Source organism: Bubalus kerabau, chromosome 2, assembly GCF_029407905.1.
Source record: "Bubalus kerabau isolate K-KA32 ecotype Philippines breed swamp buffalo chromosome 2, PCC_UOA_SB_1v2, whole genome shotgun sequence".
NCBI classification, from domain to species: Eukaryota; Metazoa; Chordata; class Mammalia; order Artiodactyla; family Bovidae; genus Bubalus; species Bubalus kerabau.
The window spans coordinates 108968787-108992839 of NC_073625.1; positions in this window are offsets into that span (position 1 = coordinate 108968787).

Here is a 24053-nt window from a genome sequence, read left to right on the forward strand (position 1 = left end):
AGTGATTTTAGATGACATATCAATCAGCAATGCTGCTGCTGCTGATAAGTCGCTTCAGTCATGTCTGACTCTGTGCAACCCCATGGATGGCAGCCCACTAGGCTCCCCTGTCCGCAGGATTCTCCACTCAAGAATACTGGAGTGGGTTGCCATTTCCTTCTCCAATGCATGCATGCATGCTAAGTCGCTTCAGTCGTGTCCGACTTTGTGTGATTCCATGGACAGCAGCCTACCAGGCTCCTCCATCCACAGGATTCTCTAGGCAAGAATACTGGAGTGGGTTGCCATTTCCTTCTCCATTAATCAGCAATAGCATATTTATATCTGAAATGTCAAATAAACTCTAGTTGTAATAATTTAAATACTGAAAATATATTTTATGAACTATAAAATTGTGTCTTTAAAAATTTATTCATATCAGTTCCTCGGTGGTAAGTGGTGACCCTGAAGGCCACCTGTTTCATCCCCCAAGAAGACATGCTGGTCTCAAACCAGGCAGGGCGCACTGTCACTCTAGGTAGACCTGTGAGAATGGGTTGGTTTCAGGTGCCTGTCTCTGAAGGGGAGCCTCACAAGTTGCTGCTCTGGATCACATTGCTGTGTCCCCTATCTCCCTGAAGAGCCCATTATCAATCTGATCAGCTGCAGACACAGCCATAGAACGTTATATTCTCAGTCCGCTCCTACTCCTCACCTTATTGGACCTAAAGAGAGTGTCAAATGGGCGTTAGAAATGGTATCCTACTGTAGTGAAAATAAGTTAATTATGGCATCAATACTGCTGAACTGTCTCCCAGTTGCAAAACTAGGGGCTAAGACATAGTCCTGTAAACTTATGCATTTCAGCCCACATCTGTAGTCTCTAATACATTGTAAAACCACCTTGGTATACTTCGGAATACAAAGAGATTGCCAAAAAGGTGTAAATTTTAAAAAGTCAAGTTTGATTCTTTATAGCCTTCCTTAAGACTGTTTGAGTTCCCACCAGACTTTGTTCTAATGGGTCAATTTAGCTAGGTCCTAATTCTGACTGTGGGTTGTAAATCCTTCCCCCACTAGACCTTGTCTATGCCAAAGTGAACACCCTTCCTCAAAATCATTTCCTTCCATTTCTCTAAACATGTCTTTCCTCTTTGAGGTATATAAAAGGGACTGCCTTCACTTTAGTAATCACGTAGAATTTGGAATAAAACATGTAATTCTACTATTGATTTTACAAGCCTTAATCAAACTGTACTATTTAGCACAGAAAAACATCAAATGAGATACTTCACATGTGATAAAATCCATGACATGAAACTTTAAGACTTAGAGACCTTTGCTTGTTCAGAATTAAACACCAAATCTCTAAAGGAAATCTGCTCCTTTTATAACTGAATCAAGAAGTGATAAAGATGGACATCTTTTCTGACATCCTCAGAGGTGGCCGACAATTGGTCACAATCCTGTAACTAATGAAGACCTCAAGAGTCTAACATAAATTACAGAAAATGGAATTACAAGTGAAACCTCTGTCGTAAAAAAGTCCTGGTCATTCTCTGAAGTAGATGTATTCTGAAGGTCTTTTCAATTTGTACCAATGACTTACTACTCTTGAGTCCATTAAGATATAGTGGTTTTCTCAATAACAAACCAAAAGGACGGGGCCCAGAGAGATCAAATTTAGCAAGATTACTTATTCTACCTTTGGGTTCCAGGCCCCTTTCCCCACCCTCCCTTCTACCCTGAAAGCTGACTTGTGGAGATATGTCCATCCTCCTTTGACGAGAAAGGAGGAGAAACATACAAAATGGTATCACATACTTTCGTATCATAAGTTATCAATAATATTTCTATAACACACCTAGAAACTCCAAGTATTTCTTTTTCATTCAGCTAATGAATATCAAGCACTTACTATCTGCTATGGAATAAAAAATATAGAAATAAATATAACAAAGTGGCCCCCACATTGGTTGAACTTAAAAATCCACTCATACTTTCCTTTCCTAAGATTATAAGGCCAAATCTTCTTATCCCTGACTTAATCCATAAGCAATTCTGAAAGGGAAAAAATCTGCATAAATCTAGAAGAAGGATGAAAGATTCAACCCATGGTTCTGAATGCCCATGTCAAGAATATGACTCCTATCATGCAAACTAAAGCATTTCCCTAAAATTACAGAACATCTTGACCCATGACCACTGTGGTTGGGACCAACCAAGTATAAAAGTGAGCTGGGCTTTGAAAAAACCATTTTGTTTCTTTTTCTACACAAAGTCAATGCATGGACTATTTTGAGGCTTAGGTCTCTGAAGCTGTATTAACAGTTAGCTTCTGTTCAATCCATGGCAACATATTGACAGGTGTAAATTAACCAAGTATAAACTGAAAAACTGAAAAAAACTTGCCAAAGTGAGGACTTAGGCAAAGGAAATAGAGGAAGGAAGGGCATAGCTGTTCATTCCACAAACTGAGCAAATATAGGAGATGACCAGGGCATTTGTCCTTAGCCCATGTCTTGAGCTGTGTGCGAGCTGTCTGATGGTTTTCATCCAGCCTTAATCTTACAGCCTTTCATCTTACAGCTTTAATTTGCAGGACATAAAACCACAATATTAATGCTCGAATCACAGAATTAACAGTAAGAGTCTTCCTGCTTTATAAAATGGGTGATAATGCAAAGTGGAAGCTGTTTAGTGGTTCCCACACATCAGCTTCCCACAAATGCCAGAGTTGGCTGCTTTTTAGTCAGAAGCAAATATGCCCATTTGTTTCTATTCAAGGTCATATTGTGGTTTCACTCAGAAGATTTCTCTGAACCCAAAGGGTCACAATTTCCCCATTAAGGTGGTGAAAAGTAATTGGGTCTACCCACTGTGTAGTGTTTATATTCTCTCTTCAACTTGACTGTAAATCATAAGAAGGAAAAGAGGGTATATTCTATTATCTTGAAATCTCCTTGGTGTCTAGAAAAACTATCATCACCAGGGCATTTTTTCATCCATCTATTTACTCACCTTGAGTATCTGAGACCTTAAAAAACCCATAGTGGTCAGTAGGTGATGATGTAAGCTTCTTGAGAGATGGAAGTCTTACTTAACTTTATACCATAGGGCCATATCAAGCACATACTTTTTCCTGCAATATGCACTCTTGATTTGTGTATTAGTATATGTTCACTTACCCAATGGAATCCGTTGCATGGCTGGGAAGGCCAGTTGTTAAGCAAAATAGCCCATAACTCAGTGTCAGATATGAACTATAGACATTCAAAAAAAAAAATGGAGAGCACTGTGGGTTGAAGGCTCAAAGAGAAGGTAATGTTGGGAATGGGTCATGACATTCAAAAAGGCAAAAAGAAGGAAGAGAGTACCCCCACATACTCTGTGGGGGAACACAGTGCACAAAAAGCCTTGAAGCCCGATTAAGTCAAGCATGTTGGTAGCAACACTGAGCTAGAATATGAAAGGTCCTGAAGAACAGTTGGTAGCAACACTGAGCTAGAATATGAAAGGTCCTGAAGAACAATTGCTTTAAACCTGATTCCCATTTATCAAGTGGGAGTACCTATTATGACAGCTGACAGTTGCCATGTAAGCAGCAGTCCTTAAAGTCTTTGGAAATGCAGTTGACCCTTGAACAACATGCATTTGAACTATGTAGATTAACTTATATGTGGATTTTTAAAAAAAATAAATACATATATGTACTATAAATGTATTTTCCCTTCCTTATAATTTAAATAAAACTATTTTCACTACCTTAATTTATTGTAAAAAACAGAGTATATGATACATATATAATGAATCAAATATATGTTAATTAATTATTTACATTAACAATAAGGTTTCTGGTCAACCGTAAGCTAATAGCACTAAAATATAATGGGGGGAGTCAAAAGGTATACACATATTTTTGACTGTACAAAGGCTGACAACCCCAACCCCCACATTGTTCAAGGCTTAACTGTATTTCATCAAGAACTATAACAAATTTATATTTCAGTTCAAGCATTATGGCCACTTACTCACTATGCATCTTAGGGAAGTTGTATATTGTCTCGAAACTGTAGATTCCTATCTGTTTTTTAAGATTATACAAGGTAATGAGTGAAAAGCATTGAGGATTAAAAAAACATATATAATGACAAAGAAAACAATTAATGTATAGTACTGATATATTTGTATGGATATAAGCGTTGGACTGTGAAGAAAGCTGAGTATTGAAGAATTGATGCTTTTGAACTGTGGTGTTGGAGAAGACTCTTGAGAGTACCTTGGACTGCAAGGAGATCCAACCAGTCCATCCTAAAGGAGATCAGTCCTGGGTATTCTTTGGAAGGAATGATGCTAAAGCTGAAACTCCAGTACTTTAGCCACCTCATGCGAAGAGTTGACTCATTGGAAAAAACTCTGATGCTGGGAGGGATTGGGGGCAGGAGGAAAAGGGGATGACAGAGGATGAGATGGCTGGATGGCATCACCAACTCAATGGACGTGGGTTTGGGTGAACTCCGGGGGTTGGTGATGGACAGGGAGACCTGGCATGCTGCAATTCATGGGGTCGCAAAGAGTCGGACATGACTGAGCAACTGAACTGAACTGAGTGATATATTTGGCTATTTCTTCCAGGGAAATTGAAAATAAAGATAAAACACAGGTAAAATCAAGAAATAAAAAGCCCCTGCCAATTTTGGCAGCTGTGGCATAGCCTTTTTCTAGAAGAAGGAACAAACACTGTTAGCTGTTTGTTTTTATTCGCTAAAAACTAGGGAGAGCTGATTGACTGAATCCTTACAATAAATTTGTATGCTAGATATTCATTTTACTCCCATTTTCATATGAGAAAACTGAGGCTTATAAAAATTCAGTAACTTACCCATCTACACACAGATGATAAGTGGCAACACATTGAAAGCCAGGTCTGTTTGGCTATAAAATCTGTGATCATGGCCTCCCACATGCAGGAAGCGAGAAATCAGTCTCCAGATAGTTGAGAAACTTTCATAATTAAATGGTCATAGATATGTAGGCAGTGAGGGACTTAATTTTTTTTAAGGCCGCACCATGCAGCATGTGTTCCAAAGAACTATAAGGAGAGATGAGAAAGCCCTTCTAATTGATCGGTGAAAACAAACAGAGGAAAACAACAGAATGGGAAATACTAGAAATCTCTTAAGGAAAATTAGAGATGCCAAGGGAATATTTCATGCAAAGATGGACAAAATAAAGGACAGAAATGGCAGGGACCTAATAGAAGCAGAAGATATTACAAAGAGGTGGCAAGAATACACAGAAGAACTATACAAAAAAAAAAAGATGTTAATGAGTCAGACAACCATGATGGTGTGATCACTCACCTAGAGCCAGACATCCTAGAATGAGAAGTCAAGTGGGCCCCCAAAAGCAACACTACAAACAAAGCTAGTGAAGGTGATGGAATTCCAGCTGAGCTATTTCAAATCCTAAAAGATGCTGCTGTTAAAATGCTGCACTCAATACGCTAGAAAATTTGAAAAACTCAGCAGTGGCCACAGGACTGGAAAAGGTCAGTTTTCATTCCAATCCTAGAAAGGCAATGCCAAAGAATGCTCAAACTATTGCACAGTTGCACTTATTTCACACACTGGAAAAGTAAGGCTCAAAATTCTCCAAGCCAGGCTTCAATAGTTCAAGCTGGATATAGAAAAGGCAGAGGAACCAGAGATCAAACTGCCAACATCTGTTGGATCATCGAAAAAGCAAGAGAGTTTCAGGAAAACATCTACTTTTGCTTTATTGACTATGCCAAAGCCTTTGACTCTGTAGATCACAACAAACTATGAGAAATTCTTCAAGAGATGGGAATACCAGACCACCTTACCTACTTCCTGAGAAATCTGTATGCAGGTCAAGAAGCAACACTTAGAACTGGACATGGAACAACAGGATGGTTCCAAATCAGGAAAGGAGTACCCAAAGGTTTTATATTGTCACCCTGCTTATTTAACTTATATGCAGAGTACATCATGCGAAATGCTGGGCTGGATGAAGCAGAAACTAGAATCAAGATTTCTGGGAGAAATATCAATAACCTCAGATATACAGATGACACCACACTTAACGGCAGAAAGTGAAGAAGAAATAAAGAGCCTCTTGATGAAACTGGAGGAGAAGAATGAAAAAAACTGACCTAAAATTCAACATTCAAAAAATGAAGTTAATGGCATCCTGTCCCATCACTTCATGGCAAATAAATGGGGAAAAATGGAAACAGTGAGAGACTTTATTTTCTTGGGCTCTAAAATCACTGCAGATGGTGACTGTAGCCATAAAATTAAGAGATGCTAGGTCCTTGGAATAAAAACTATGACAAACATAGACAGCATTTTATAAAGCAGAGACATTACTTTGCCAACAAAGGTCCATCTGGTCAAAGCTATGGTTTTTCCAGTAGTCATGTATAGATGTGAGAGTTGGACCATAAACAAAGCTGAGCACCAAAGAATGTTTTTGAACTGTGGTGTTGGCAAAGACTCTTGCGAATCCCTTGGACTGCCAGGAGATCAAATCAGTCAATCCTAAAAAAAATCAATCCTGAATATTCATTGGAGGGTTGATGCTGAAGCTGAAACTCCAATACTCTGACCATTTGATGCAAAAAGCCAACTCTCTGGAGAAGACACTGATGCTGGGAAAGATTGAAGCCAGAAGAAGGGAACAACAGAGGACAAGATTGTTGGATAGCATCACTGACTCAATGGACATGAGTTTGAACAAGATCTGGGAGATACTGAAGGACAGGAAAGCCTGCTGTGCTGCAGTCAAAGGGGTCGCAAGGATTCAGACACGATTGAGTGACTGAACAACAGTGACAATGCAGCATGTGAGATCTTGGTTCCCATGTCCCCTGCATTGGGAACTCTGGAGTCTTAATCACTGGACCACCAAGGAAGGCCCTCTGCTTTTTTCTTTTACTTTCTACTTCTGCTTAATTTTTATTTCCTCGAATTTGAAAATCTATACATAATGTTCTTTACAAATAAAAGGCAAAGACCCTTTTAGAACATTTGTTACAACATCAAAATAACAATTTAGAATCACTAAGCACTAACATGATTACACTTTCCCCTCCTCTTGAGATTAGACCTGGTCTCCCTCTGCAGAATGCTGATGGTCCAGATCAGTCCACCAACCAGCTATTTAATGCACATGACAGCAAACAAAAGCTCTGACTATTTTACAAATAAAATTACATGGGCTCCTTTGCTCTCTAGCACTTTCAAAAGACCCTTTGACTCTCAAAATTCCTAAAGCAGCAAGGAGAACACAGAACCCGAAATTGAACAGCCCTGGGTTCACATCCCAGCTTTGCTACTTGCTGGGAGAGTGGCTTGGGGCAAGTTATTTAACCTGTGTAAGCTCTGATATCTTCAAAGGCATGCTAATGCCCAGTACAGCAAAGCAACTCCTATGAGCCTGGTAAAAACAGTAACCAAACAGGTGGGTCTGTCCTCAGTAACAGAAGAAGCTGTTCAACAATTTCAAAAATACATAATGAGTACAAACAATGAAAACTAATAAAAAGCTTTGGGTTATTACACTGAGAGAGAATTTGAATGAATGGCTCATGGTAGAGTCTCATAGTAGCAGGCCTGAGGGACATATAAGAGTGCAGTGAAGAGTGAGGGAAACGGTGTTATGTGAACATGAACACCGTGTGCAATGGCTTTGAGGTGGGAAAAAAACTTTCACTTTGGGAAGCTGAAGGAAAGCCCAGTGGTTTCCTTCTGGAACAGTGGGGACAGAAGAGTAAGCTGAAGTCAGAGTTGGGATCCTAATCTAATGGGAACTCTGACACCCATGCTAAAAGGTGTGGCTTGTTCTAAGTGCACTGGAAAGCTATGGATGGATTTTAAGTAGATACAATAAGATGTGGGTCAGGTTTTTTCCACAGGAGGTAGGGGTAGAACGCAAGTAAAAACTTGGCATTTGATTATTGAGATTCACATCTCATCCTTCCCTAGGGTTCTTAACAATTATCTCTCTTTCAACTCTCTTGAGCTTCTCAGGTTTGAGGAACCTAGAGTGTGCTCTGACATCAACAAAAGGTTTTATTTTAATGGAATATTTCATTTAAGCTATAACTACATAATATATATACATGTATTTAGGTGTGTGTGTATATATATACACACACACACATATCTATAGGTGTGTGAACATATATGTACATATGTATGTGTGTGTTTAAAATTAAGAAGGTAATTTGCCTTTCAGCAACTCATTTGGCTTCCTTAAAGCACTTATTCCCTCACCTATAAAATGATGAAATAAAATACATGGACAGTTCTTAATGCTACGTCTGGCACATAGAAAGAAACTCAAAAACATCAGCTATTATGAATTAGTTGTGACAAAATTATAAATGCAATTCCTGATATCATAGAAAGGGGCTTTTGCAGTCTTACAGATGGTGAAAAGAAATCTAGTATGTCATCACTTTTAGGCCATACATTAGAGAAAATATGACAGCGAGTTTAGCAATAGCCTCCAAACAGTTGTTTGAAGGCAAAAATCTAGCTGGTCTATGTGGGTTTGTAGGGCTTCCCTGGTGGCTCAGATGGTAAAGAATCTGCTTGCAATGCAGGAGATCCAGGTTTGATCCCTGGATTGGGAAGATACCCTGTAGAAGGAAATGGTTCAGTTCAGTTTAGTTGCCAAGTTGTGTCTGACTCTTTGTGACCCCATGGAGTGCAGCACACCAGGCTTCCCTATCCATCACTAACTCCTGGAGCTTACTCAACTTATGCCCATTGAGTCGGCGATGCTATCCAACCATCTCGTCCTCTGTCATTCCCTTCTGCTTCTGCCTTCACTCCTTCAGGGTTTCTTCAAATGAGTCAGTTCTTCGCATTGGGTAGCCCAAGTATTGGAGTTTCAGCGTCAGCATCAATCCTTCCAATGAATATTCCACCTGATTTCCTTTAGGATGGACTGGTTTGATCTCCTTGCATTCCATGGGACTCTCAAGAGTCATCTCCAACACCACAGTTCAAAAGCATCAATTCTTCCATGCTCAGTTCTCTTTATAGTCCAACTCTTACATCCATACATGACTACTGGAAAAACTATAGCTTTAACTAGACAGAACTTTGTCAGGAAAGTAATGGCTGTGCTTTTTAATATGCTATCTAGGTTGGTCATAATTTTTCTCCCAAGAAGCAAGCTTCTTCTAATTTCATGGCTGCAGTCACCATCTACAGTGATTTTGAAGCCCAGGAAAATAAAGTCTCTCACTGTTTCCATTGTTTCCCCATTTATCTGCCATGAAGCGAGGGGACTGGATACCATGATCTTTATTTTCTGAATGCTGAGGTTTAAGCCAACGTTTTCACTCTCCTCTTTCACTTTCATCAAGAGGCTCTTTGGTTCTTCTTCACTTCTGCCATAAGGGTGGTGTCATCTATGTATCTGAAGTTACTGATGATATTTCTCTCAGCAAACTTGATTCCAGCTTCTGCTTCATCCAGCCCAGCATTTCACATGATGTACTCTGCATATAAGTTAAATAAGCAGGGTGACAATATAAAACCTTGAGGTACTTTTTTCCTGATTTGGAACCAGCCTGCTGTTCCATGTCCAGTTCTAACTGTTGCTTCTTGACCTGCATACAGATTTCTCAGAAAGTAGGTAAGGTGGTCTGGTATTTCCATCTCCTGAAGAATTTCCCACAGTTTGTTGTGATCTACAGAGTCAAAGGCTTTGGTATAGTCAATAAAGCAAAAGTAGACATTTTCTTGAAACTCTCTTGCTTTTTTGATGATCCAATAAATGTTGGCAATTTGATCTCTGGTTCCTCTGCCTTTTCTAAATCCAACTTCTATGTCTGGAAGTTTATGGTTCACATACTGTTGAACCCTGGCTTGAAGAACTTTGAGCATTACTTTTCCAGTGTGTGAGATGAGTGTGACTGTTCAGTAATTTGAGCATTCTTTGGCATTGCCTTTCCTTGGGATTGGAATAAAACTGACCTTTTCCAATCCTGTAGCCACAGCTGAGTTTTCCAAATTTGCTGATATATTGAGTGCAGCACTTTCACAATATCATCTTTTAGGATTTTCAATAGCTCAACTGGAATTCTATCACCTCCACTAGCTTTGTTTGTAGTGATGCTTCCTAAGGCCCACTTGACTTTGAATTCCAGGATGTTTGGCTCTAGATGAGTGATCACACCATCGTGGGTATCTGGGTCATGATGATCTTTTTTGTACAGTTCTGTGTATTCTTTTCACCTCTTCTTCATATCTTCTGCTTCTGCTAGGTCCATACAATTTTTGTCCTTTATTGTGCTCATCTTTGCATAAAATGTTCCCTTGGTATCTCTAATTTTCTTGAAAAGATCTCTAGTCTTTCCCATTCTATTGTTTTCCTCCATTTCTTTTCATTGATCACTTAGAAAGGCTTTCTTATCTCTCCTTGCTATTCTTTGGAACTCTGCATTCAGATGAGTATATATTTCCTTTTTCCCTTTGTCTTTGGCTTCTCTTCTTTTCTCAGTTATTTGTAAGGCCTCCTCAGACAACCATTTTGCCTTTTTGCATTTCTTTTTCTTGGGGATGGTCTTGATCACTGCCTCCTGTATAATGTCATGAACCTCCATCCATAGTTCTTCAGACAGCCTATTAGATCTAATCCCTTAAATCTATTTGTATAATCCCTTACTATATAATCGTAGGAATTTGATTTAGGTCATACTTGAATGGTCTAGCAGTTTTACCTTTTTTCTTCAATTTATCTCTGAATTTGGCAATAACAAGTTCATGATCTGAGCCAGTCAGCTCCCGGCCTTTTTTTTTTTTTTTTTTTTGATGACTATATAGAGCTTCTCCATCTTTGGCTGCAAAGAATATAATCAATGATTTCAGTATTGACCATCTGGTAATGTCCATGTGTAGAGTCTTCTCTTGTGTTGTTGGAAGAGGGTGTTTGTTATGACCAGTGCGTTCTCTTGGCAAAACTCTGTTAGCTTTTGCCCTGCTTCATTCTGTACTCCAAGGCCAAATTTGCCTGTTACTACAGGTATCTCTTGACTTCCTACTTTTGCATTTCATTCCCCTATAATGAAAAGGACATCTTTTTTGGGTGTTAGTTCTAGAAGGTTTTGTAGGTCTTCATAGAACCGTTCAACTTCAGCTTCTTTAGCATTACTGGTTGGGGCACAGACATGGATTGCTCTGATATTGAATGGTTTACCTTGGAAATGAACAGAGATCATTCTGTTGTTTTTGAGATTGCATCCAAGTACAGCATTTCAGACTCTTTTGTTGACTATAAGGGCTACTAGATTTCTTCTAAGGAACTCTTGCCCACAGTAGTAGATATAATATTCATCAGAGTTAAATTCACCCATTCCAGAGAATGGCTCCCCACTTCAATATTCTTGCCTGGATAATTCAATGGACAGAGAGAGGAGCCTGGTGGGCTACAGTTCATGTGGTCTGTTTTTCTAGCACCAGGCTTGCTAGTTTTATATTGCTGGCTCAATTTGCAAATTTTTAGAACACTGTACCCATTAGTCCCTATAATTTCACACCTTGTTTTAATCAATTACATTTTCTTCCTGCCTCAGGAAGAGTTCACGATTACCCATATTATTGCCCTCAACATAACTTACTAGGTTTTCTCCAAGGGTATGATTATGGAGTATTCTTGCCTAGAGAATCCCAGGGACAGAGGAGTCTGGTGGGCTGCCATTTATGGGGTTGCACAGAGTCGGACACGATTGAAGCGACTTAGCAGCAGCAGCAGCAGCATGATTATGGAGAAGTTCTTCCTCCAATCAAAACATTTTATTATCTCTGAAGAAGATTGTTCCAGACTTGCTTTGGTGATTCAGATAGATAATTCAGATATACTTGAAGCCTAATTATGATCATGGTCTCGAGCACAATAAATTCCTCAGTACAGTCTCCCAACAAGTCAGGTCTCTGGAACTTTCTGATCAAAAACACATCTTGTTCTTCCTCCTTTACCTCAGGAGGAACTTAATCTTGAAAATCAACCCAGCTTTCATATACCAGTTTATATGCACCATTCCCTGTTCTTCCTTTTCTTTCTTTCATTGTTACAATACTAAGTAGAGGACATATTACCATTCTATTCTGTGGCCTTCTCCCCATGAAACTCTGCCTAGATCAATTTAGATTGCTACTTAAAATAAGTCCATCGGGGATAAGATGTTCCTTTTTTCTTATAAGCTTTCTGGGAAATCAGTCTTATGGAATTTTTATGGGAATTCTGGAAATAATTCTAACTGAGAAATGATGCTGTTTGTTTCCCCAGTTAACACACTGGAGACAGAGCTGCATATGGCTTTCCTATTAAGAGTGCATGATTGGAACTGCCTGGGGAAAGAGTCACCAGGTGCCTATTAGCAGCCACTATGCTCCCTCTGGACCCTGGCCTCAGGTAACCGAAGTCCCTACGGAATACCATGCTGCACAGGGATTGCAATTCAGCTTTGAAAATTACTTACTGCTGGAGCATGAGATATGTGAGCTGATAAGGCAGCCAAAAACGACAGCAGCAAACATATAAAGAAATGGATGGGCTTGATGTTGAATTTCATGTTTGAATAATGTTTAAAATGCCCACAGTGTCATTTTCTGCTCTGGATTTCTGATGTCACCAAAGCAGACTTTAATCTAGGAATAAACATGGTCGACCAAAGGATTATAAACCTGAACTGTCTCATAAACAATACCTTGACTATATATCGGATTCAACAATGTTGAGGAAATGGATAGTTAAGAAAGCTGAAAAGAAATGCATGTCTAAAAAGCAATACTATTCACATGCAAGCACAGCCTCTGATTAAAAAAAAAAAAAGACATCAAAAGGATTAAATTGGAGTTTGAAATGAGGCTAGCACTATGTAACTAGAAGAGTGCTGTGGTATTATACAAGATGCATATTTTCCTAGGGTATAACCATTTTCTACTCTGAAGGTATAAATATTTCATTTTCTCTACCTCAGTTTCATCATCTGTGAAATTGGAATAATGGCACCTTAGGGGAAAACACTGAGGATTAACAACTTAATGTTTACTACTATAATAAGTTCTTTAGAGACTAGAGTGAGATTGTGGTGAATACAGAATGAGGGGAATAAACTGGCATAAATCAAACCTTTGTATATAATATATGAATGAAGAGAAAATAAATTACATGGAGGAGGGTAATAAAATATTTTTCTAAGTGGAAGGAAGAAACAAAACCCTGGAAAACACAAAAATGGGGCATTCCTAATGAGTAAAAATATTCCACATAACATACTGCCCATCACCAAATATCTGATTTATACCACCCAACTGCAATTTGAGGAAACCTCTAGTCTGTATTCGGAGAAGGTGATGGCACCACACTCCAGTACTCTTGCCTGGAAAATCCCATGGACAGAGGAGCCCGGTAGGCTGCAGTCTGTGGGGTCACTCAGAGTCGGACACGACTGAGAGACTTCACTTTCATTTTTCACCTTCATGCATTGGAAAAGGAAATGGCAACCCACTCCAGTATTCTTGTCTGGAGAATCCCAGGGACGGGGGAGCCTGGTGGGCTGCCGTCTATGGGGTTGCACAGTCGGACACGACTGAAGTGACTTAGCAGTACCAGCTAGTCTGTATTTATATTTTTAAATGTCAGGAAGATGATAGTCTAAAAAAAAAAAAAAAAAAAAGAAGCATTTGCAATTGTCTTAACTTTAGAATCCTTTCCCAAGGAAGCATCTGGGCTTGCCTAGAGTTTGAAAATATGTTGTCTTCCATTCAATGGTTATTTCTCTAATATGTTTCATGACCGTGTAATGCTATGTTGCCTAGAGTAAATGTCCCTGGGTATCCAGACAGTCAAACTGCCTGTCTTCATTTTTTCCATGCCAATGCCTGTGTACATTCAGTGAAATTATATACTAGTAGCTGGAAAATCCAACTCTGTCTAGCAGGAAAATTCAGAAGATAAGAAAATCTTGGCAACCTTAGAAACCAGAGGGAATGTTCAAATTTTATCAGCACCCACAGGGTTTACTCAGCTTACTATTGTTAAGTAGTTAGAATAGGAAAAAGGAGTCCAGAATGGAGGTGGCTAAAAGACAAAGGGAAAAGCCCAAAAAAGTAGAACAAAGGAAGGTCCGAGAATCAGAGTGAGAACCTCAGGTGAAGCAAATAGCCCTCCTGGCTAGCCAAATTTACATAGGGCAGGCTCAGGGGAGGAAAAAAATATATATATAAAAAGAGGAGCCAAAATTGAGCTCTGGCTTCTCTTCTCTTCATTTCTTTTGGGTTGGCCCACCCTCATGCCTCAAGGATGTATTTTCCTTTGCTTGCCAAATAAAACTGAGCTGTAACACTGATCCATTCATCGCTTCAAAATTTTGCTGTAGCAAGACAGAACTGAGGAAATCACAAACCCCCCCCCCCCAACACTATTAACATATTTGAATACATTATTTGGCATCTGGTGCAATTCATGACAGGTTATTAGCAGTGGGCCAGGGTGGTGCTCTCAGCATTGAGTCCCCAGCCTCTCAGATACTGCCAAATGGCTGAGAAATTAAAAGCCTCATATAAGTTTTTAAATGTGAAGCTTGCCATGACTCTTGCTTCTCATCCCTCTTCAACTATTTCCAAAACAATGTATGCATAAAAAGAGCAGGAATGGGAAATCTTTGTAAGATTTGCCAAAAATTATCATGAAAACACACAGCCAAAAGATTAATAAATCTAATTACAGTGGCCACACACACAGGTCTCCTTGTGACTCCATGGCAAAAGGGATTCAAATATGAGAATGCATACAAACTCACTGTATAACATGCACAGTGGTTTCAGCTATTACAATGGCCATCACAGCTGGTGCTGCATCATTGATGAAGAACAATTAATTGCCTCTTTAGTAAAACCATCTAGGATAGAAAGCAAGAGTGCATCTACACCAGTTTGAAAATCTTGTAAGTTCCTTAAAAGCCAGGACCACCTTCTATTACTCTATATTCCCCATAGCATCCAAAAAAATGTATATTGGTTAAATTCAAACCTCCAATAAGTATATTGATTGTTAATGATAGAATTAAATATAGCAATACACAGCTAAGCTACTGAATCAAAGGGAGGAAGAGAGGGTAAGATGAAGTCTAAAATGATATCAGAGCAAGAAAGTTAAGGTCTTTGTTAGGAAAAGTAGGATAAGGGAAGGAGATTCCTACCACAGAGTACAGTGATTATAATGTTGAAAAAATGACAAGAACAAAGGGAAAAATTAAAATTTGATTTTAATGGCTTCTAGAGAAGACTCTACACATGGACATCACCAGACGGCCAACACCAAAATCAAATTGATTATATTCTTTGCAGTCAAAGATGGAGAAGCTCTATACAGTCAGCAAAAACAAGACTGGGAGTAGACTGTGGCTCAGATCAGGAACTACTTAATGCCAAATTCAGACTTAAATTAAAGGAAGTGGGGAAAACCACTAAACCATTCAGGTATGACCTAAATAAAATCCCTCGTGATTATATAATAGATGTGAGAAATAGATTTAAGGGACTAGATCTGGTAGATAGAGTGCCTGATGAACTATGGACAGAGGTTCGTGACACTGTACAGGAGACAGGGATCAAGACCATCCCCAAGAAAAAGAAATGCTAAAAAGCAAAATGCCTGTCTGAGGAGGCCTTACAAATAGCTGTGAAAAGAAGTTAAAAGCAAAGGAGAAAAAGAAAGATATATCCATTTGAATGAAGAGTTCCAAAGAATAGCAAGGAGAGATAAGAAAGCCTTCCTCAGTGATCAATGCAAACAAATAGAGAAAAACAATAGAATGGAAAAGACTAGAGAGCTCTTCAAGAAAATTAGAGATACCAAGGGAACATTTCATGCAAAGATGGGCTCAATAAAGGACAGAAATGGTATGGACCTGACAGAAGCAGAAGATATTAAGAAGAGGTGACAAGAATACACAGAAGAACTGTACAAAAAAGAGCTTCACGACCCAGATAATCACAATGGTGTGATCACTCACCTAGAGCCAGACATCCTTGAATGTGAAGTCAAGTGGGCCTTAGGAAGCTTCACTATGAACAAAGCTAGTGGAGGTGATGGAATCCCAGTTGAGCTATTTCAAATCCTAAAAGATGATTCTGCTAAAGTGATGCGCTCAATATGCCAGGAAATTTGGAAAACCCAGCAGTGGCCACAGGAATGGAAAATATCAGTTTTCACTCCAATCCCAAAGAAAGGCAATGCCAAAGAATGCTCAAACTACCACACAATTGCACTCATCTCACATGCTGGTAAAGTAATGCTCAAAATTCTCCAACCCAGGCTTCAGTAACACGTGAACCGTGAAATTCCTGCTGTTCAAGCTGGTTTTAGAAAAGGCAGAGGAACCAGAGATCAAATTGCCAACATCTGCTGGATCATCGAGAAAGCAAGAAAGTTCCAGTAAAACATCTATTTCTGCTTTATTGACTATGCCAAAGCCTTTGACTGTGTGGATCACAGGAAAATTCTGAAAGAGATGGGAATACCAGACCACCTGACCTGCCTCTTGAGAAACCTGTATGCAGGTCAGGAAGCAACTGGACATGAAACAACAGACTGGTTACAAATAGGAAAAGGAGTGCCTCAAGGCACTCTTTGTCACCCTGCTTATTTAACTTATATGCAGAATACATCATGAGAAACGCTGGGCTGGATGAAACATAAACTGCAATCAAGATTGCCAGGAGAAATATCCATAACCTCAGATATGCAGATGACACCACCCTTATGGCAGTAAGTGAAGAAGAACTAAAGAGCCTCTTGATGAAAGTGAAAAAGGAAAGTGAAAAAGTTGGCTTAAAGCTCATCATTCAGAAAACTAAGATCATGGCATCTGGTCCCATCAATTCATTGGCAAATAGATGGGGAAACAGTGGCTGACTTTATTTTTTGGGGGCTCCAAAATCACTAAAGATGGTGATTGCAGCCATGAAATTAAAAGATGCTTACTCCTTGGAAGGAAAGTTATGAACAACCTAGACAGCATACTAAAAAGCAGAGATATTACTTTGCCAACAATGGTCCATCTAGTCAAGGCTATGGTTTTTCCAGTAGTCATGTATGGATGTGAGAGTTGGACTATATATAAAGAAAGCTGAGCATAGAAGAATTGATGCTTTTGAACAGTGGTACTGGAGAAGACTCTTGAGAGTCCCTTGGACAGCAAGGAGATCCAACCAGTCCATCCTAAAGGAGATCAGTCCTGGGTGTTTATTGGAAGGACTAATGATGAAGCTGAAACTCCAGTACTTTGGCCACCTGAGGTGAAGACCTGACTCATTGGAAAAGACCCTGATGCTGGGAAAGGTTGAGGGCAGGAGAAGAAGGGGACGACAGAGGATGAGATTGTTTGATGGCACCACCAACTCAATGGACACGAGTTGGGTGGACTCCGGGAGTTGGTAATGGACATGGAGGCCTGGTGTCCTGGCAGTTCATGGATCACAAAGAGTTGGACATGACTGAGTGTCTGAACTGACTGACTGTTAAAGAGAATGATGTAGTTGAGTACAAAACAGTCAAACAGTAGTCAACAGACAAATAGTCAAATCCAGTAAGGCTTAGAGAAATGTAGCTCAAGATGGGTGAAGAAATTGGGAAAAAAAATCCAATTACTTTAAATGATGTGGAGTCTTCCTGCTGAGACAAATTGCAACCTTGGGGTACTGATAAACCCCACAATTGAAGTAAATTAATTACTTTGAGGGTTTTTAAAGAAACAATTCAGAAGTACATGGTGATGAAGACCAAAGATAGGCAAAGTAGTTGCTTTCCAAAGAGAAAATGCAAATTGTTTGAACTGAATAATTTTGATGTTGATTCTGAGAAAATAATGCAATTCATATTATGAAATATTATGCATTCACTAGAAAACACCAGTTCAGTTTCCAAAACTCGTTTTTTTTTCTCTCTACACAATTATTAAGAATTTAGACACATGAGAAAAGCAGTAGGTATGATTTATCTGAATTTTAGTACAGTGCTTCTCCACATCCTCACAATATCCTTACTTTTAAAGTTCAAGATAGGATTGGATTATAATAATAGCCAGATTTGTAACTTACTGAGCAGTGACAACATTAGGGTATATCTGTTGAATGGATTGGTATTAACTAAGCAGAATCTAAATGGTTGACAATGAGCTTTGCTCTGGACCCTAATCTATTCAATATCTAAAAAAAAAGTCAGTTCAGTGAAGATCACACTTTGAAGTAAGATGAATATAGGGGGACAAGAAGAAGAAATCACCTGGGTGATACAATCAGGCATTTAAAACAACAAGTCAAAGAATGAGACAAATTTAAATCAATGAAATATTTTAAATACAATTCCAGGTCTTATTTGTGAATTACAAAACAAAATAAACATGTAAATATGAAGGGAAAGAGTGCAGGAATAATAGCTATGCTCTTGAGGGAAATGGCCTAGGTTTATAATTCCTTGGAGCTTCCAAAAATATCTGATGCAAACTTAGGCAGCAATAAACATCTAAGAATTATCTAGAAAGTAGAAGAAGATAATTCCACTTTACTCTGAAATATTTACATCATTCCTAGAGAATTATACACAATGCTGAGTCCTATAGAGATATAAATAAACCAAAATGCATTCTGAAGAGAGAAAACTCAGAACCATCACAGAAGAGACTGGAAAAATGAGGCCATGTGACCTGAGGAACAGGTGAAGATTAACATTGGCATTCACTGAAAAGCTGAGTCCATTTAGAAAACAGTTCTTTTGGTACTGAGAAACAGCTTCTCTCCTTTAAATTTTTTTTTGCTTTAAAAATACTTTTTCATGATTATATCACTGATAGAAAATTGAGAAAATATACAGCAATACACAAAAAGAAGATAGTGTTATTTTGTTAGTACTGGGTCTGTTTCATCACAGTTTTTGTATACATTTACAATTGTACTATAATTTTGTATAGTTATTTAGCATTATATTATGAAGCTTTATTATATAAATTAATATTTACCTTTTTGTGCAAATATGAAGATTTTATGAACTTGTGCAGAACATGAGTTTTTAAGTTAGTTTTTAAAATGAAGCATCTACAATATATCAAATTCTTAGGCACTGTCCTAGGGTCTTCACAAAGCACAAGAGAGACAAAATGTCAATACTTGTGGAGTTTATTACTTGAGGGTATGTTTATTGAGGGGATATAAAATGGACATGCAAGCAAGCAAAGAAGATAAAGAAATATTTTCTGATAATGTGTACCATAAAGAGACTTGATTTGACAAACGAACTTCTAAAGGTGTACAACATTTGAAGTGAGATCTGAATGACAAGCAGGAGCAAACAATGTAGAAAACCCACAACAGATGGTTTCAGGCAGAGGGAATAGCAAGTAGGAAGGGCTGTAAAGTTGAGATGAACTTGATGTGCTCAAGGAATAGAGAGGAGGCCCCTGTGGTGTGAGTTTGTTAAGGGCAGAGGAGGGTGGGACTCGATGAGGTCACAATGATCTTTAAATGAGGTCATGGCAAGGATTTGGATTTTACTCTACAGAGGGAAATCTGCTGAAGGTTTCCGAGTAGGGAAACAGCCTCATACAGTTTACTCTTTTTTCTCTTTAAAATTGAAATACAGTTGATGTACAATATTATATAAGTTAGCAGTTAACAACAGTTATTCACAATTTTTAAAGGTTATACCTCATTTATAGTTATTTTAAAATATTGGCTACATTCCTTGTGTTGTACAATATATCCCTGTAGCTTACTTCATAATAGCTTGTACGTCTTAATCTCCTATCCCTGTCTTGCCTCTCCTCCTTCCTTTCGCCCTACTGATAACCACTGGTTTGTTCTCTAAATCTGAGTCAGTTTTTTTTGTTGTTGTTGTTATATTCACTAGTTTGTTTTGTTTTTTAGATTCTACATGTAAGTGATGTCATACAGTATTTGTCTTTCTCTGACCATTTCACTCAGCATAATGCATGTTAAGTCCATCCACATTGTTGTTAAGTATTGGTGATTCTCAAGCTAGATGACTAAATATAGGGACATGGTAGGGAAAAGAGACTAGGTAATCAGAATTCAGTGATTTAAAACATCATTTAGTAAGCACAAGTCATATAAATAAATTACATAGTTTAAATCCTTATAAATGAACTCCAAGGAACTACCCTATCTACTGAATCATTACTAAATATTGCTGTTTAAATTTGGACATATGGATGGAATACAGATGGATTTTTTTGTTGTACTGTGATTGGTTGCCATTGGAATTTTCCTGTGGCTTAAGTTCAAATGTTTCAAATATCATTTTGTATGGAAGGTGGTAAGGGAACTATGCCAGGGAAAAAGCAAGAGGTTAAGGAAAGAAATCTCTCAGACTATTCGGAGTGTCGCCTGGAGCAGGTTGGAGCCACAGAGCAGAGGTGAAACAAGACACAGTCCAGTGAATAAAGACGGGCCACAGCTATGCAAGGAAAAACTCAGCAGCACAGCCGTCCCATACACTATCATTAGATCCCTTGAGACAACCCCACTCCCAGCAGCTGCCATTGCTGCTGGGTCAGCCTCAGTTGTCTTTCCACTGTTCTTTGTTTACAGGTCTGCCAGTGATGCTTATACTTCATCCAAGAATGCCTAAAAACGGCCAGTATTCCCAGTCTCCATCCTAAGGCCTTTTGAGTAGCTTGGAGAAAAAGATTTCAGAATACACATTTATTGGACCATCCGGTAGTGTCCAATCTCCAACTGGCTTAGTTTGTTCTTCTGGGTCATGTTCTGCGGCCACATTTCAGTGATTTTATGGTTGGACACATCTTGCCAAGTTAACAGTGTAACCTCTTTCTCCTGGCCATGTCAAACCTTTTTCCTAACAGGTAAGGAACAAACAAGCAAGCCAATTCTCCTATCTCCAAAAGCCTACCCCACCTGTAGATTCAATAAGTTCAATGGAAACTATCTTGTGTGTTGCAGTGATTACTGAAAGTTTCCAAACAGCTTTGGGGGCCTGTGAGAACACCTGTCATAGTGGGACTAAAGCTTTTATGTTAGACTTCCCACAAGTAGGAGGGCATGCCCTTCAGTCTTTACTAATATAATCCTGGAAAGTTCCATTCCAACACAGAGGGGTGCTGTGGTTCTCTACCCAAAAGCTCACTTACACTGGCACCAGACTCCTCTCAAGCTTGTCCTCAATTTCTAGTTGACCAAAAATGTCAAGTATATGCATGTGTCTCTATGTATATGTGTGGGCACATTTAACTTCTCATCCTTCAATTCAGGGATATTCCACTCTATTTTTAAAAGAGCTCATAATTATTTAAACATGACAACACACAGAAGTTCTACTCTTTTGTGCTCTTGGCTCAAGAACCAGTCATGCAGTAGGATGTCTTGTAAGTCAGGGGCCCCCAAACCCCAAACCATGGACCAGTACTGGCCTGTGGTCTGTTAGGAACCAGGCTGCACAGCAGGAGGTGAGCAGTGGGCAAGTAAGCGAAGCTTCATCTGTGTTTATAGCCGCTTCCCAGCTCTTGCATTACCACCTAAGCTCTGCCTCCTGTTAGATAATAAGCATAATAAATGTAATAGGCTTGAGACATCAGAAAACCACCCCCTCCATCCACCCCCCCACCCCCCCCCCCCCCCCGCATCCATGGAAAAATTGTCTTCTTTAAAACTGGTCCCTGGTGCCAAAAAGGTTGGGGACCACTGTGCTAGGACAATGAGAAGCTAGCCTGCTGTCATTTAAGCACAATGTACTGGAGACCGGCTGTGCTACATTCTTATCTCTCAGAAATTAACTAAATAACGGCATCTAGTGAAACTCTTTTCAGACATTGAAAAGGACTTGTTAACACATATCTCTTAAAAGATATTTTTAGATAAAATGGAAAAAATTAAAATCTGTTCTGGGAAAAACAGATTAGAGGCCATAGAAGGTGATTTTATTTAGCTGCTTAAAAGGACTTGGCATACCATTCGGAGAGTTAAGTGAAAATTATATGCAATGAAATCCCAACACAGTATGGCACTAGAAGAGACCCACACCCCTCTCCATGCATGCAATAAGGAGCTCTGCCTGATGTCCTTCTGAACACTGAAGCTGAGAGTGGCATGGCCTTCCTGGGAGCTGGGAGGCAGCCCTAGACTTTGCCTTGGATCAGATCCCAGGAACTGGGCTCTCTGCACATGAAGGGCATGATGCTGTGGCTGAGACACCATAGGAATAAACCAAGGCTTTCTCAGAGGCAGCAGGCCTCCACCACCCAAAGGGCTTAGGGCAGAGCTTTATTGTTCCCAATGGAATTAGTATCTACTTTATCACAAAAGAAAATGTAGTAAGCACAGGCTGTTAGAGAGCAGCTGTATGATGTGCTTGACAGAGCATAAGATCTAGAGGCAGAAAGAATTGCCAGTTTCAGTCCCAACTCTGTTACAAGTGATGCTAGCCAAATCACACATTGTCATTGGGAGCATAGTTTCTTTACCTATAAAATGGGAGCAAGAATAGCTAAGGGATTTCAAGCACTAAGATATATTCCAGGCACCTGTGCTAAGAGGGTTCTGGAGGGGTAACACTCTAGGAAGGTCTACATTCATGAGAATACGCTGCAGGTAGATCAAGTTCACTGGGAGGTTCCAGTTGCCATATTTTGGGGTCCATGAGTACTTGTACTAGGGCCATGCTGTTCATAGACAATGACTTTATATGGGCACCACTGTGTGGCTATCTCTACCCAGAGCCAGACTACTCTCGAGGCAACTTGTGACCTGGATTGAATCTCAGAATAGCACTGCAGTCTGAAGCTCTTCCAAACCATCCCTTCCTATTCATTCCTCTGTTCACAGGTTTCAAGCCTGCATTGCAGTCTGCCACCTCCTGCTATCGTCCCTCCCTCTTTATCCTTTACCTGTGTTTCTCCTCGCATCGTGGTGTCTGTTTGTTGATGACCCAAACCAGAACATACCAGGCAAATGAATGAAATGATCTCATTTCATTCTCATGAGACTATGAAATGAATGTTACTATCCTCATTTTACAAATATGGAAACAAGTGCATAGAGGGATTAAGCTATAAATAAACTATCCCTCATAGTTTTATTTACTTCTATTTGGTTGCACTGGGTCTCTGTTGTGTGCGGCTTTCTCTAGTTGTGGCAAGCGGAAGACATTTTTCCTTGCAGTACGTGGGTTTCTCATTGTGGTAGCGTCTCTTGTTGCAGAGCACAGGCTCCAGGCACGTGGGCTTCAGTGGCTGAAGCACATAGGCTCAGTAATTGCAGTGTATGGCTCCAGGGCACATGGGCTTCAGTAGTTGTGGCTTATGGGCCCTAGAGCCCACCAGCTTCAGTAGGTGTGGCTCCCAGGCTCAGTAGCTGTGGTTCATGGGTTTAGTCACCGTGCAGCATGTGGGATCTTAGTTCCCAGAACAGGGATCAAACCTGTGCCCCCTGCAGTGGCAGATGGATCCCTATCCATTGTGCTACCAGGGAAGTGCCTCAGTATAGTTTTAAATTACTTATTTTTTTCCTAGGTTTTCTACCAGTTTCACATGCTTATGGTAGAAAACTCCACTTAGCCTTCAAAAGTGCCCTGAAAAGGTAACAATTTGTCTTTATTAAACCCATTGTCCCACAGACCCTCTTTAGCCTTTATTGTTTGAGGACAGAGAAGAGGAAAATGTGGATATATGTGTCAGGTCACTATGACATGCTTGACATGGCACTCTGCTCTTTAAAACCAGAGTTTTAGTCTCCTAACCTTTCTAATCAGTTTAATAGCATGCAATTTACTAGCAACCGAGGAAGGTAAAACTACAGGAAATAAGAGTCTTTCTGCTTTTATTAATGTTCTTCCTAAGTTCTCCAGCATTTTAACCACAATCCTGTCATCCAAATGTGTACTGTTTAGTGCGCATGGTCAAAACGATCTTTTTCCTGCTCTGATCATTGAGTCTGACCTGATTAAAAAGCTCATTTTCTGTTCCTTCTGTGAAACAGAGGCTGCCAGTAATTTTCTCA